The 13,368-nt window shown below is 39.9% G+C and overlaps 1 long non-coding RNA gene and 2 other non-coding genes across 3 annotated transcripts; 1 reads left to right on the top strand and 2 right to left on the bottom strand.

Annotated features, from left to right (window-relative positions):
• Positions 1 to 127: 127 nt before the first annotated feature.
• On the bottom strand, positions 128 to 199 carry Trnap-agg. The gene has a single exon. It is a non-coding gene; the product is annotated as a tRNA-Pro (tRNA).
• A 586-nt stretch (positions 200 to 785) lies between these two features.
• Trnap-agg lies at positions 786 to 857 on the bottom strand. The gene has a single exon. It is a non-coding gene; the product is annotated as a tRNA-Pro (tRNA).
• Positions 858 to 11,921: 11,064 nt separating this feature from the next.
• Positions 11,922 to 12,460, top strand: LOC108090033. The gene is made up of 2 exons (XR_001771323.1): positions 11,922 to 12,037; positions 12,098 to 12,460. It is a non-coding gene; the product is annotated as an uncharacterized LOC108090033 (long non-coding RNA).
• The last annotated feature ends 908 nt before the right edge of the window (positions 12,461 to 13,368 follow it).

Genomic DNA, 13,368 nt, shown 5'->3' with positions numbered 1-13,368 from the left:
AATAAGTGGGGCAAAACAACAAATGTTAATATTATTTACCCATAAGTCGTTATTTGTGCAACAAAAATAAAAAACTATAAGCAATGTTTATAATTTGAAAAAAAAAAACAAAATATTTCTTTGACTTGGGCTCGTCCGGGATTTGAACCCGGGACCTCCCGCACCCTAAGCGGAAATCATACCCCTAGACCAACGAGCCAGTTGCCACTCTATTGACCAAACGTCTAGTTATCTTAGCGCCCGCGTGGAGCAGGTTTCTGTCATGGTCAACAGAAAGCTTTAGCCTTGAAAGTAGCCACCAAACCAGTTCTTATTATCTTTTTACTAACATATTTGGACAGCATAATGTGGATATTCGGTCTTATTTTTGATCTTCTACGATCAATATTCGATCTGACTCGATGTGACTTAAAAATTATATAAAGCGTTAAAAACTCACATACTCATCCGAACCAAATTGCGACACAACTCTTCATATTATTTAGTATGCATCTCAAGGTTGACAACTACTCCTAAGGCAACTGTCCTATATTATGTTTTTGGAAAACAAATTATTAAATGACTTTTAGGTAATAAAGAAGATTTTCTCATAAACAAATTAGTTTATTATGCAGTCTTTTACTTTGGAAACTTTTTTAAAAAAATAATGAAAATATTTCGAAGCAGTGTAGTTCATACTTTGTTTTCCTTACCAATCAAAATTAATTCATTATTGTTTTAGTTTATACAAGCTGAATAAATGATTGCGCCAAAACAAAATAAAATCAAAATAATTAAATTCTCTTGGGCTCGTCCGGGATTTGAACCCGGGACCTCCCGCACCCTAAGCGGAAATCATACCCCTAGACCAACGAGCCGGTTGAACAACACGTGCAGAAATTCCGTTTTCTTATGGCGGCCACTCCATGCGCAAGTGCAAATAAAGCTTTGGCTTTAGCTTTCCAGGAAAACTGAAGATGCGGACAAAAACCGAAAGCGCACTCAACTCATTATTTGCCATTTCAAGTAATTTCTGCCGCAGCAAAAAAGAGCAACAGCTGAATAAATGAGCATGGAAGTCGGCGGTTCCAGGCAGTCTGCCGCATCGGAATGGTTTTCAGGAAGGCGAAAAAGAAAATCAAAGACAGGAGACAGAAGTCCCATTCCATAAATGTCAACTAACGTTCCCTTGGGACGTGCGCGTCCACTGGGCTAAAAAACCCTTTGGCGAGTTTAAAATGCAGAATGCATTTGCTGTTATGGACTTTTTCCCGGGAACTCTGGGATATCTGCTTTGGACACTTGAGCTCTGTGTTTTCCTTCTGGATCGATTGATTGCCTTTTTTGGCAGCAGAGCGATTGTGACGTCACTTTAAATGAGTCGCAATTGATTTGAACTTTTGCCAATTGCCAACGACTATTGGAATTGCGCGATTCATTTCCCATTCGCCGTTAATTCGCATAATTGTTTTGCTACTTGGGAAGCAATTCGACAAAATGTTGACGAGGCCAAAACTGAAAAAGCAAGCTAATTCAAAGCAAACGAAAAGAAAAACGTGTAGAAATTAGTGAAAATTACAGGCCGCTGTTTGACTTTGGCATCACGATTTTCCCCGCATTGGCAAGCCATCGATACGATTTGTTTGCTTTGCTTCGGTTTTGGTTTTCCCTCGCTCTGCCCGGCTTTTCCTGGCTTTTCCTTTCGCTGCCTGTCCCTGACCCTTGTGGGGACACTCGGAAAAGCCAATAGTCCCGAGTGGCGCTTTTCTTTCAACCCGCAAACCGGGCTAACAATCCATTTTATTTGATTATCTACTCAGCTGCCGTCGCTGCGGTTTCCGACTGACGTGACGGAATCGAAATTACTTAATTCCAGCGATTGGCATGCCGACTCCAGTGGCATCGGATCAAATGGGGTTAAGCGCAGGCCGAGGCAGGTGATCGAAAATATGGGGTCATTGAACCCCGAATGGCAACCAGTCCTTTCAGAAACTCAGTTCCCAAACTGAATTACTTACTTAGCTACTTAATAATTACCGAAATCAAACACATAATTATTGATCACCCAGAATTTAGGTCATATATGATTTTGTTGGCTTTACTGGTAACTATAACAAGTTCCCCAGTAATAAGCCCCGTCCCATCCAATCATCCCCCAATTGGGGCCTCCACTTCCACCCAATAGCTGGCCGATGGCCAAAGTCGTCATTACCATGCTGCACACCTGCAATTACCATCTAGTTGTCCATGCAATTTTCCAGTTTGGAATTGAGAAAAGTCTTCGCATATGTATATAATGCAGGAACGAGCTCTGATTAGGCTGTAATACGCAACTAGAAACAAGAACAAAGAACCTCAAGCCAGAAATGCACAGAGAACAAATTTTTACTCGCTCATAAAAAAAAGGAATTTTTAATCTAATGATAAAATTAGTAGAAGAACATCAAAATAATGTTTAATAGAAGACTAAAAGGGCATTAATAAAGTTTGTAGTAGAATGGTAACAAAATTTTATTAAGGAAACCCAAACGAATGATCAAATTAGTTGAAGTTCATCAAAAAACATTTATTAAAAGGCTTTAAAAATATTTATAGAGTGTAAAGTAGAATGCACACTAAATTTGATTAGGGAAATCCAAACGAAAAGCTTTTCCCGACTGATTATCTTCCTTATTAATCCAATTACCAAGCCATAATTCAAGACGGTGAAAAATTCGACAGGCCAAAGCAATTTATGGCACCTCAAACTCTCACGTTTCCCCGCCAAATCTTTACCCCTCCCCTTAACTAATTAAACACAGGCCATAAACTTTTATGATGTACCATAAAAGATACGACACTAAATCGTTCACAAACTTCAAAGGATTTCGCTTGGCTCTTTCACTCCGGCAGTTCTTAACAAGCGCCAAAAACAAAACCACCGCAAATTAGAACAAACCCATCACGATCGATTACATTAAATAATGCTACGCCTGGGCCATGTGCAATTTTTTGTTTCTTATTGTGCCAGCAGCAGATTCTAACAAACTGCGACAACATCAAAGGCCCAAGCCACGACCCAATTGGCCTTCTTCTTTCAGGGAGCAGAATGGCAGACAAAGGGGGGCAAGGTAGAGGGGGGTTAGTTCAAGATCCAACTCCAGACTCTGACTTCATTGAGGCATAACGTCCGCCTCGGATTCTTTGGGCCTGTTATAACGGCCACGAAATCGCGCGCCCCAAAACAATGCCATAGCAGCAAAATCCACAGCAGAAGAAACAGCAACAGCAACAGCAACAGCAACATCGGCAACTTGCAACTTCCATCCAACTTGCAACAGTGGCAGAAACGGTAGCTGGCGTTGATGTTGGTGAAAAGGGAAAATTGTTTCGTTTCGTTTCGTTTCGTTTTCGCTCTGCTTGCTGCTGCCTTCTTCGTCTCTCAGGGGATATTATGTTTGGTAGCTGTTAACATAAATTTATACTGCCTTTAAACTAATTGACGATGACAACTTCTGTGCAGCAGAAGCGGCAACACAGCAGCTAAGCAACAATAACAACTCGAAAACGCTGCTGGCATACTTTTCTAGTCATCCCTGTTCCGCGGATTGTCTTTAAGATCGCTTTGTGGGCTGGTCGTTGCAAATGTTTGCAGGCTTCCAGGCGATTTACGAGTGCCGCGATCTTGAAATGCCTTCGCGAGCATTCACCAAATGTGTGTGGCAGTGCCACATTTTATTCAATAACTGAACTAATTGGAAGGTGTATGTCAAAAGCCACTTGAAATAATTCTAGCTGAAAACTTAACGAAATAAATTTATAGAAATTTTAAGCCAAACTGGAAAGAATCTGGATAGTATTATAAATCCCATAAAACATATAATAATAATGTATAATATAATATATATCTACCCACCTTGTCCGATTTTTCCTCTTAAAGATTAGTTAATTTTTTGCAATATTTAAAGCCCGCCTAACCTACTGACAACTTTTTCGCATTAGCCCTGATTGATTGAACATATATTGACGTTGGAGTTGACTTGGCCTACGTTGGAAAATTCAGTTTCATTAGATTTTCCATTTTCATAAACGTGTACGGCCGTCAATTGTCATTAGTGAAATTAAAAGCCGGCGAAGATAAAGTGCCGACTGTCAAAGTGGCCAAGGAAAGTTTCGGTTTGGGACCGTTTCGACAGCGCAAACTTCTGTGCGGCGACTCGAGATCAAGATAGTGTGGCAATTGATGAATTCGTGGAGGATTGGGGAGCGGTGGTAGCCGAGCTGGAGCTGAGGAAGTCGACAACAAGTTGTAAGAACAAATAAACAATTGGTAATTGTTTCGAATTGGGAATGGAAATGGAAATGGCAGAGGCTATGCTGCCAGTGGATTGGGATTGGGAAATGGGAGTTGCAGCTAAAGTTGGAGGATTGCCAGCTTGAAGGAGGAAGAGGAGGAGGTGAGACACAGGCACAGAGACCCGGTGACACACATTTCCATCCATTTTCCAGGCACACACCATATACACGGATCGTACACGAGCTTGGAAACCGAAAGTCACACAAACCGAGATAATCATCAAACGAGACTTCAGACTTTTAAGACTCTGAGCTGCCGTTTCTGTTTCTCTCTCTTTGGGCCATCGTGTGAAACATAAATGCGCCCAAATTGATTTTTAAATGCTCCTGGGGACCTCTGCCGAGGATTGACCCAGCTCAACCCTCTGGGAATCGGCTGGGAAGAATCGAAACGAAACGAAACGAAGAAGATGCCTCTTCTTCTGGCTGCCGTAATACGCAGACCCCGTTTTTGGTTTCTGGCGGCAGGAATGAACGAAAAAATCTGTTTACTATTTAAGGCAGTAACAATTTGTTCGGCTCACGTTTTTGGCTCGCACATATTTGGCTAGGATAAGCTTATCCCGCAAGCACAACAAAAAAGTGGAGAAAGATCCCATGGAGATGGAAGTTTTTTTTTGGGGGGAGGAAAGAAAGGTGGGGAAAAGTTGGCCTCATCCAACGCCCACAATGAAAGGCGATGGCAAAGGCGTTGCCGCTACAAATTCCCAGCTGGCCGATATGAAATCACAAAAACATTGCATAAACATCGGTGCATCGGACAATGGGCCACCTAAATGAACCGATCGTAAATTGTGCGGTAGTTGGGCACACAGTCAAAAGATCCCCCTTCTTGGCAACTGTGAAGTCATAAATTTGTCCGCCGTTTCTCGTTTCTTAGCCGGTTAACGGAGCGTGCACAGTGCGTGTCTTTTGGGGCCCAAAGTTAACGTAACTGAGCACACACCCCCAAGGGAATTAACGTGGTCAAGATCATCGCGGAACTCTGGGTGACGAATCAGGAGACGGGAGGGAAATGTTGGAAAACAACCTTTTTGTACTGGTTAAATTAAGCTGAATAAAATTTTGATTTGGTAATAGCAATGTTTTTCCTTGTAAAAAGGGGGGAATTCCCTTAAAACAATTCATTTGACTTCAAAACTCTTTTTATAATCAACCCCTTTCCAAGTTTGCAAAAACTGGGCTTGGGTGAAAATTGACCAAAATTCACTAATTCCTAGTGAATATAATTTTAATCCGATTTTGAAGTGGCATAACTCTAAACGTTATGCGTTATTCTCTTACAAAAAGCATTATTAGAAATTTTTTTGCCTATTTTTTTTAAATTTCTATGATACAACCCCTTATCAAATTTCCAAAAAATGGGTTTGCTGAAAATTGACCAATATTCACTAATTCTAAGCCAATAACTCTTTTAATTTTTATCAGATATTTGAAGTAGCACACCTCAAAAAAATTTTATTTTAATGTAGTTTTGACTTTATGGTCGACATTTGTGAGGACTGCAAGGTTTTTTAAGATTCGGCTCGCCGAAGCTTTCTTTCTTGTTTTAGTTCTTCTTTCCGGTATTAAAATTTCCAGGACGGCTCTGAGCATTTCGGGATAATGAGGTAATTTTGTAGCCTCCACTCTGGGCGGCTTCTTCGCCAGTTGGGCACTGTGGAACCACACTTCCAAAAGCAGGAACTGCAGTCATCAGGACAACGGCCAGAACAGCGAAAATAACAGCCTGTGGAAATCGTAAATGTTTAATCCAAATGTATATTTATTTGCAATACTAAACTTACGAACAACTTCATCTTGGATGATTTTCTGAATATGATTTACCATCAGCAGGCAGCTGCATTTATACCCCAGTGCAGTTCCTTATCGCTTCGAGTAATGCAATATTATGCGCTAAAGCCGAGATAATTCATAACTAGGTTATAATTTTTCATCGAGGAATAATGTTTTCATGGAATATTTGCAGAGAAGAACTGTAACAAGATAGTCTTCGAAGGAATAAAAATTCTGATCAGTACATTTTACCAAGAAATTATATTATTATTAATATAACATGTAATACAAGTCAATGGCTTTAGTTCTTGTTTAACTGATGCCAGTTTTAAATAGAATACCTAATTATTTGAAAAATTTAACTGGTTTAAAGTAAGGTTTCTTTCTTTTGGTTCTTTTTGTTTAGTTAGCTTCCTAAACATTGTCAGTTAAATGTTATACTTAACTCATAAAAAGTAACGCTTTTATTTAAAGTCAGTGATAATTTACGGTTCAGCCTGGATAAACACACTTTTAGAAATCTTTCGGTCGTTTATCGGTAGCCAAGGCAGTCGCAAAAACCACTGATTAAAGGAGCTCAAGGGGTCGATCTCGGATCTCGGAGCGCTGATCGAAAATGTTATCCAATAGGGCGGGAGAACCCCAAATCAAATGCCATAAAGAAATGCTCGGCCCAAAAGTCTAATAAGCAGTAGCCCAGGCTCAGCCTTAATAATTTTAATTGAATTTTAGGCTTCGCCTGTCAGGCGACTTGGCCAAAAAGCAGCCGGCAGAGAGGCAGAACAACAAATTGTAGTTGGGTGTGGTTTGGAAATTCTCCGGGCCAAGGCAAATGTCGAAACATAAATTAATATGCAGGCAGGCAGCAAACAGCAATAGGCGGAACCAAGGAAGGCAAGGCCAGTAGCAAGTAGCCAGCCGGCCAGGTTTTATTGATCTCGCTGCGGAGAAACTATGTGGCTGTAGCAACATGTGCAGCATGTGCAACATGCTAGCCGAAAACATTTGCTCGGACAATTTTCTAATACCGATCATGAATGCATATAAATCTTGCAACATGCGTTTCCTGCTTGTTCTATTCACTATCTTAGCAGGAAAAGGTTTCAAAGAATATTTTTACTTAATATATTAACTTGAGTAGATAGTAAAATATTGAAACAATTTATTGCAGGCTAAGCTAAACATTTTTTATAATCCGCTATCCGACTATTTAGTTTTAAATTTAAATAAAATGGAAACAAGTAAAACCATTTATATATGTTTTAAAAAAAACCATGTGGTATGTTAAGGCTATTATTTTTTAAGGTTAAAATATGAGATCTATTTGTATTCTTGGAATTCGATAATAATCAAACTTGAATCATTGCAATCTCTCAGTTTTCACTTTGCTAAAAATACGTTTTAGTTGCATTTTCTCTTGAGTACATAAATCTTACACAAATTTGGCCAACAATTTATTTTAATGATTATATTCGCTCTCTGAATTTTTCGGTTGGGTGGTGCTGGAAAATTGAACATGAACAGCAGCAGCAGCAGCAGCAGCAGCAGCAGCAGCAGCAGCAACAGCAACATGGACATGCATCAGCAACAAATTCAATTCGAATTTCCCATCCGAGCTGGCGAATTCTATTTAAATTGTTTCGCCAGTGCCAATCGAGGTGGATTCTCTGGAGCTCCGTTTAATGGGCAGTTGGTTGCTGGTTGTTCAGTTGTTTGGTTGTTTGGTTGTTTAGTTGTTTAGCTGTTCTTGTTGCTGCTGCAGATGTTGCTGTTGCTGCTGTTATTAGATGTTGCTGCAGTGGAGTGAAGTGGAGTGGAGAGACCGATGCCTGGGCGTTTAACCATTATTATATATTGGCCTCATGCTAGTCATTCGTTTGATTTTGTGTTTTCCCCAGCTTTTTGTTTTCGCTGCTGATCTCGAGTAGGCCGCAGCCTCTGCAATTTATTCAGCAGGCTCGGCTTGTGGGTTGTTGCTCGTCGGTTGTTTGGTTGTTTTGCTGTTGCTCTCGATGTTGGTTAGCTGTTGCCGAGACATTGATCTAATAAATGTGGCCGGTGGAGGTCCATGCTTTTTGTTTTATTTCGTTCTCCTCTGCAACTCAAATTGCCTTTTGCGTAGTCGTTGTCGGTCTGATCCACTAAACCAATAATGCCACAGTGCTGACCCAGTTTCCCCAGTTACTCCCCCCATTTCGAACTTTTTTTATCGTCGGTGCAGCAGCTTGTTATGCGATTTCTGTGGTAATTATAGGAATAGAAAGATGCTAAAAAAAGCAAAAAAATATGTCGAAAACCTACACACAAGCAATTTGCAAACGAAATCTTGTGTTTTCACTGAGTTTTCGCCTCAAATTGCAAATTGAAGAGCGGGGTGGGCTGGATTGCTTTATATAGTGATTTGTAATTGGGGGAGATTTGTGTTGGTTTGGCGGTACTTCCTACATAACCGATATCTTGGATATAAGTCTACTTTGGACGTGGATTAATGTGTGGATATGGAGCAAATAATCTTTGTTATTGGGGGTATTAAATCAAATTAATATCATTAAATATATTTGAAAATAGTTTAAAATTAAAATAATAGATCATAAATAAATATGTATAGTAATGAACACAGTTTGAAAAGTTGACTTTAATGGCACTTAATTATTTTTAATGTATTCATTGATTAAAACTATTTTAATTCAGTAGTTTATTTAGGCTAGCTTTTTCACTGGACTTTCCACTGCTCATATGCGGAGCATTAGGAATCTTTAAATTATGATTGCCTGTGGCGACTACTGCAGTAGCCGCAGATCTGGTAGCGTTAACTACCGATTTATGGCCCAACTTAGCACGGTCAACTGGCCAGAAAGAGTTAAGGAAAACACTAACTCGGAACGCGAGTTAAGTATGCCAAGTTGGCGATCTATTAGAAGATATGCTAAAAGCCCGCGCCAAAGTGAGTGGCTGCCACTCGACCGCCTGCCTCCCCATCTCCTTACCTCCCACCCCTCCCCCTTTCTCCTCCCCTCCCCTCCTCCCATCCCCCCTTCTCCGTTGGCAAACACTTCTGTTAATGACACTCGTCTTGCGGCTCCTTGGCCAGTGTTAATTTGCGGTCATTAGCCAGGTTCTTCGACTCCTTCGCGGCGTTCAATCAATTTGCGTCTGCGCGGATTCTTTTTCGCTCTGCGGGCTTTTACCCAGCATCCAGCCAGTAAAAGCCTTTCCACACACTCACAATGGGTTGTTAGCCCACAATGGGCTTTTGTTAACGGTTAAATTACACTTGATGCCGCCTCTTAGGCTAATGATGCGTATGGGAATCGGGTGAATACAAATGCTAATTCATTTGCACTTTGGCCCCCGTTGAATCTCCTCCTTCACTTCAGCTGATTTATTTATGCAAAAATGATGCCGTCGAAGGCACTGGCATAACAATAAATTACTGGCACAAAAGTGAATGTTAACAATGGAGAAATGGGTCAGAGTCGATCGGTTACGGTTGCACCACCATCTCGGGAACTCATTCGCAGGTGTCTGCATCGCGGCTTAATCGGATAATTAAACCCGTCGATGATATATTAAGTGGCTCTTTATGAGCTGCTAAAAAGAAAAGGACACGCCTCTCAAGATGGCATTGCTAACCCAATTTCCCCAGTAAGGGAATCTGCGTGCGATTCAAATTTCCTTTTCCTTCAATCGCCATTGGCGCACACACCTGCCGAGCGTGGCCAACAAATTTCACTTATTGCCAATTTGCTGGCAATGAAATAAAATACTTCTCTTCCGCGACGCGCCTGTTTCGCCGATAGCCAAAAACCTGAACTCCCCATCTTCATAGCCATCCAAATCGAACGGCAGCCTGCAATAAATAAATTGCGAAATTTATTTGGCGGCACTTACGCGTCGCTTTTTTTCATCGACTGCATTTTCCATAGTGATTTATTTGCATCGATTGGCGCGGGGCTCGGGCACTGGGCAGATGATCCGGCCGCGGTAAATAGATGGCTAGAAAATATCAATAAAAAAATAAAATATTCTAGGTTATGGCCAGTGCCAGAGATGCGCCTGCAAGTGCGTGCTGGTGAAGTGACTGGAGCCAGTGACAGGTAAAAAATCGATTACTGATCATGGGTCATGAAATCTATTATTCTACAAATAAGTTTGAATGGAGTTCCTTTAGGAACAGAATTACGAACATTTGGAGGTATGCCATTTTGAAAATGGACTAAAATTGGCAAAGTTATGGTTTGTGGATCTCAAAAATTGAGTCTCCATTTGCAAAACATCGGAAATTTGGAAAAATCTGACATGAACAGGGCTCAAAATTTCGAACATCGGGAAATTGAAAATTTTAAATGCAGTTTCTTTAAGAATGCAATTACAAGCGGTTAGAGGCATGCCACTTTGAAATCGAAGAAAAATGGAAAAATGTATAGGTTGTGGATCTTAAAAATAAGGTCTGCTGTTAGTTAAACTTCTGAAATTGCGAAAAATCGGACATGAACAGGGGTCAAAAATTCGACCATCGGCAAATGACTAATTTTGAATGCAGTTCCTTTAAGAATATAATTACGAACACTTTTAAATCGGAGTAAAAATTGTCCAAAATATAGGCTCTGAGGTGCTATTTTGGATCAACTTCGCAATACACCAGAAATAGGAAAATGTTGTCTTGCCCAATTACTGGTTTTAATAAATTAAGTTTTCGGTCACCTTTCGTCAACTTATTCGTGCTACACTGTACTATTATTTTTTCCTATTTCCTAATGAAGATAACTTTTCATCTAATATTTATGTGTTTTAATTGTAGATTTTTTAATAAGTACAGTGCCTTAATTTAATTCCTGTCCCACAAACACAGTCAACTCGGTTAGGCGGTGACTGGAGCCTGCAGTTCCTTGGGGCAGCATCTCCGACTCGACTCGGAACCGCTTCCAGCTGCTTTTCCGCGAATCTCTCTCGGCCTGTGTGTGTCTGTCTCCCACCAAGACGCGTCGGTCTTTCGGGCATTTTCAATTGATTTTCAAATTTATCAAACAGGAAGCATCTCTGGCTACGCAGAGCGAGAACTCGCAGCAAGTTGGGGCTGTGGATGAGGCATTAGCCTTGGCTCTTTCCACAGATGTGGCTCGCGCTGCGTGTCCATTTAACGGCATCTCACGGCTCGGCAATTGGCCAACTTGGCTGCGAGTGTTCGACCAGATGGCCAAAGCCAACAGACACACGACAGGCAAAGTGTTTCTGTCGCCGCTGATCAATTTGAATTTGACGATGTTCAATTAATTTATTTGGAAAAATAAGAACTCAAAACACAATTTTTAATTTGATTGATTTTATGTTTGCAATTTTTTAAGAAATATAATAAGTGTATGAAATACAAAATACAAATTCTTAATTTTGTACATAATTTCCATATTTTGAAGAGAAAATCAAAAGTAATAAAATTCTGTTAAAATATGAACAGCGCACTGTTATCTTCATCGTAGAGAAAGTCAAGACACTAACCAATTCAACAGTAGGTTATTGGCTTGGATAGCTCACAGTCGGTGTAGATATTTAGGAGATCTACAAGTAAAATGCATGTGTATAGAGTTGTACAGACGATTTCCGCTAGATGGCGCAGTAATCTGTTAGCTATGACCTTAAAATTAATTTTGGCTCTAAACTGCGCTTATTATAACTTCTGGACCTATTTCAATTTTTGTTTTCCAATCAGGTAAAAAAGGAGATACAATGTTCATAATTATAAGTATTCTCAGTTGACAGTTGTCATGACAGTTAAAAACATTAAATTAAAGTCGCCAAGACGAGACTATCTACTTGATTATTGTAATGACATCCGGGAATTCCAGGAACTTGAACACATAGTCAAAAGCGATAAGAACTGCGGTATAAATAAAGCTCCATTCTAGAAAGACATCATATATTCAGAAAATCATCCGAGATGAAGTTGTTTGTAAGTCAAGCAGTATAATAAAATATGATGTGCATTTTCTTTTACATTAACGTATTTTAGGCTATTCTTTTTGGAATGCTGACTGTTGTCCTGATGATTGCAACTCCTGCTTTAGGAAGATACATTCCCGACGGCATCGTAGACCCTGATCCGTTTTCTCAAAATTGTCCACCTCCGAAATTTTCTCAAATTGGTTGCATAAAAATTGTTCCCTTTAGTGGGCGTTCCTTTTGTAGGTGTTATAGAAAAGAATGAACTTAAAAAACGTTGATCCCATTGTACACAAAAGTATCTTTCACTTTTCGCATAACAGGGCTTAAAACTGCTGCGGTCTAACGGAAAGGCAACCTAATCTGAGTTTTTTCTTTGATTGTGTTTTTATTTAGTGCAAAATCTGTACAGCATAATAAAGTACTTTAACAACACAGGGGTCACAAATGAAAAAAAAAAACCGAACCTCTGTCTAAATGAGACATACTATATATTATAGTATGTTAGCCTTATTGGTTCCCTATCCTCTTGGCAAAGCCTTGACTTTTGAGACGCCTCAAAAGTCTCGCTGGGAGTAGATTCCTAGCTAGAAGGCTGCGGTGTGTTCTTAATCTATCTCTGTATCGGCTTGTGTGCCTCCCAATCTGCTCTTCCACAGTGTGAAGATTTAGGTCTCTGTGAAGTGTAGTGCCACGCACATACCAGGGACAGTCGGTAATGGTACGTAGAAACCGATCCTGCAACACTTGTATCCGTTTGTAGTTCGATTTGGCTGCGATCCCCCGAATTTGGATACCATAAAGTCAGATTGGCAGGATACAGTTTGCATATCTGTTTCCTTAAGTTGGATTTCTTGACTGTTGCTTTCAGATGTGGTCCAAACGTAAGGCGCTTATCCAGTGTGATACCAATACCATATTCTGCTTGCGACGGCTGTTCCAGAGTGACTCTCTCTAGCTGGAATTCACTGGTGTTGGATACAAGTCTTTTTAGTGGAAAGCAGGAGAGAGAGAGAGGAGGCCAATCAGCAAGATTTTTTAGGCAAAGTGTTTCTGTCGCCGCTGATCAATTTGAATTTGACGATGTTCAATTAATTTATTTGGAAAAATAAGAACTCAAAACACCATTTTTAAATTGTTATGAATGTTATGAATTTTTTATGAAAAATAATAAGTCAATAAAATACAGAATAAAATAATTTAATTTTTTACATAATTTCCAAATTTTTAATAGAATTTCAAAAGTAGTACAATTCTGTTAAGATATTAACACTTCTCTGTTATCTTTATCATTGACAAAGTCAAGACACTAACCAATTCGACAGTAGGTTATTGGCTTGT

The sequence above is a fragment of the Drosophila ficusphila genome, unplaced genomic scaffold (assembly GCF_018152265.1).
Source record: "Drosophila ficusphila isolate 14025-0441.05 unplaced genomic scaffold, ASM1815226v1 contig_174, whole genome shotgun sequence".
Classification (NCBI taxonomy): domain Eukaryota; kingdom Metazoa; phylum Arthropoda; class Insecta; order Diptera; family Drosophilidae; genus Drosophila; species Drosophila ficusphila.
This window is presented reverse-complemented; position numbering and strand designations above follow the sequence as displayed.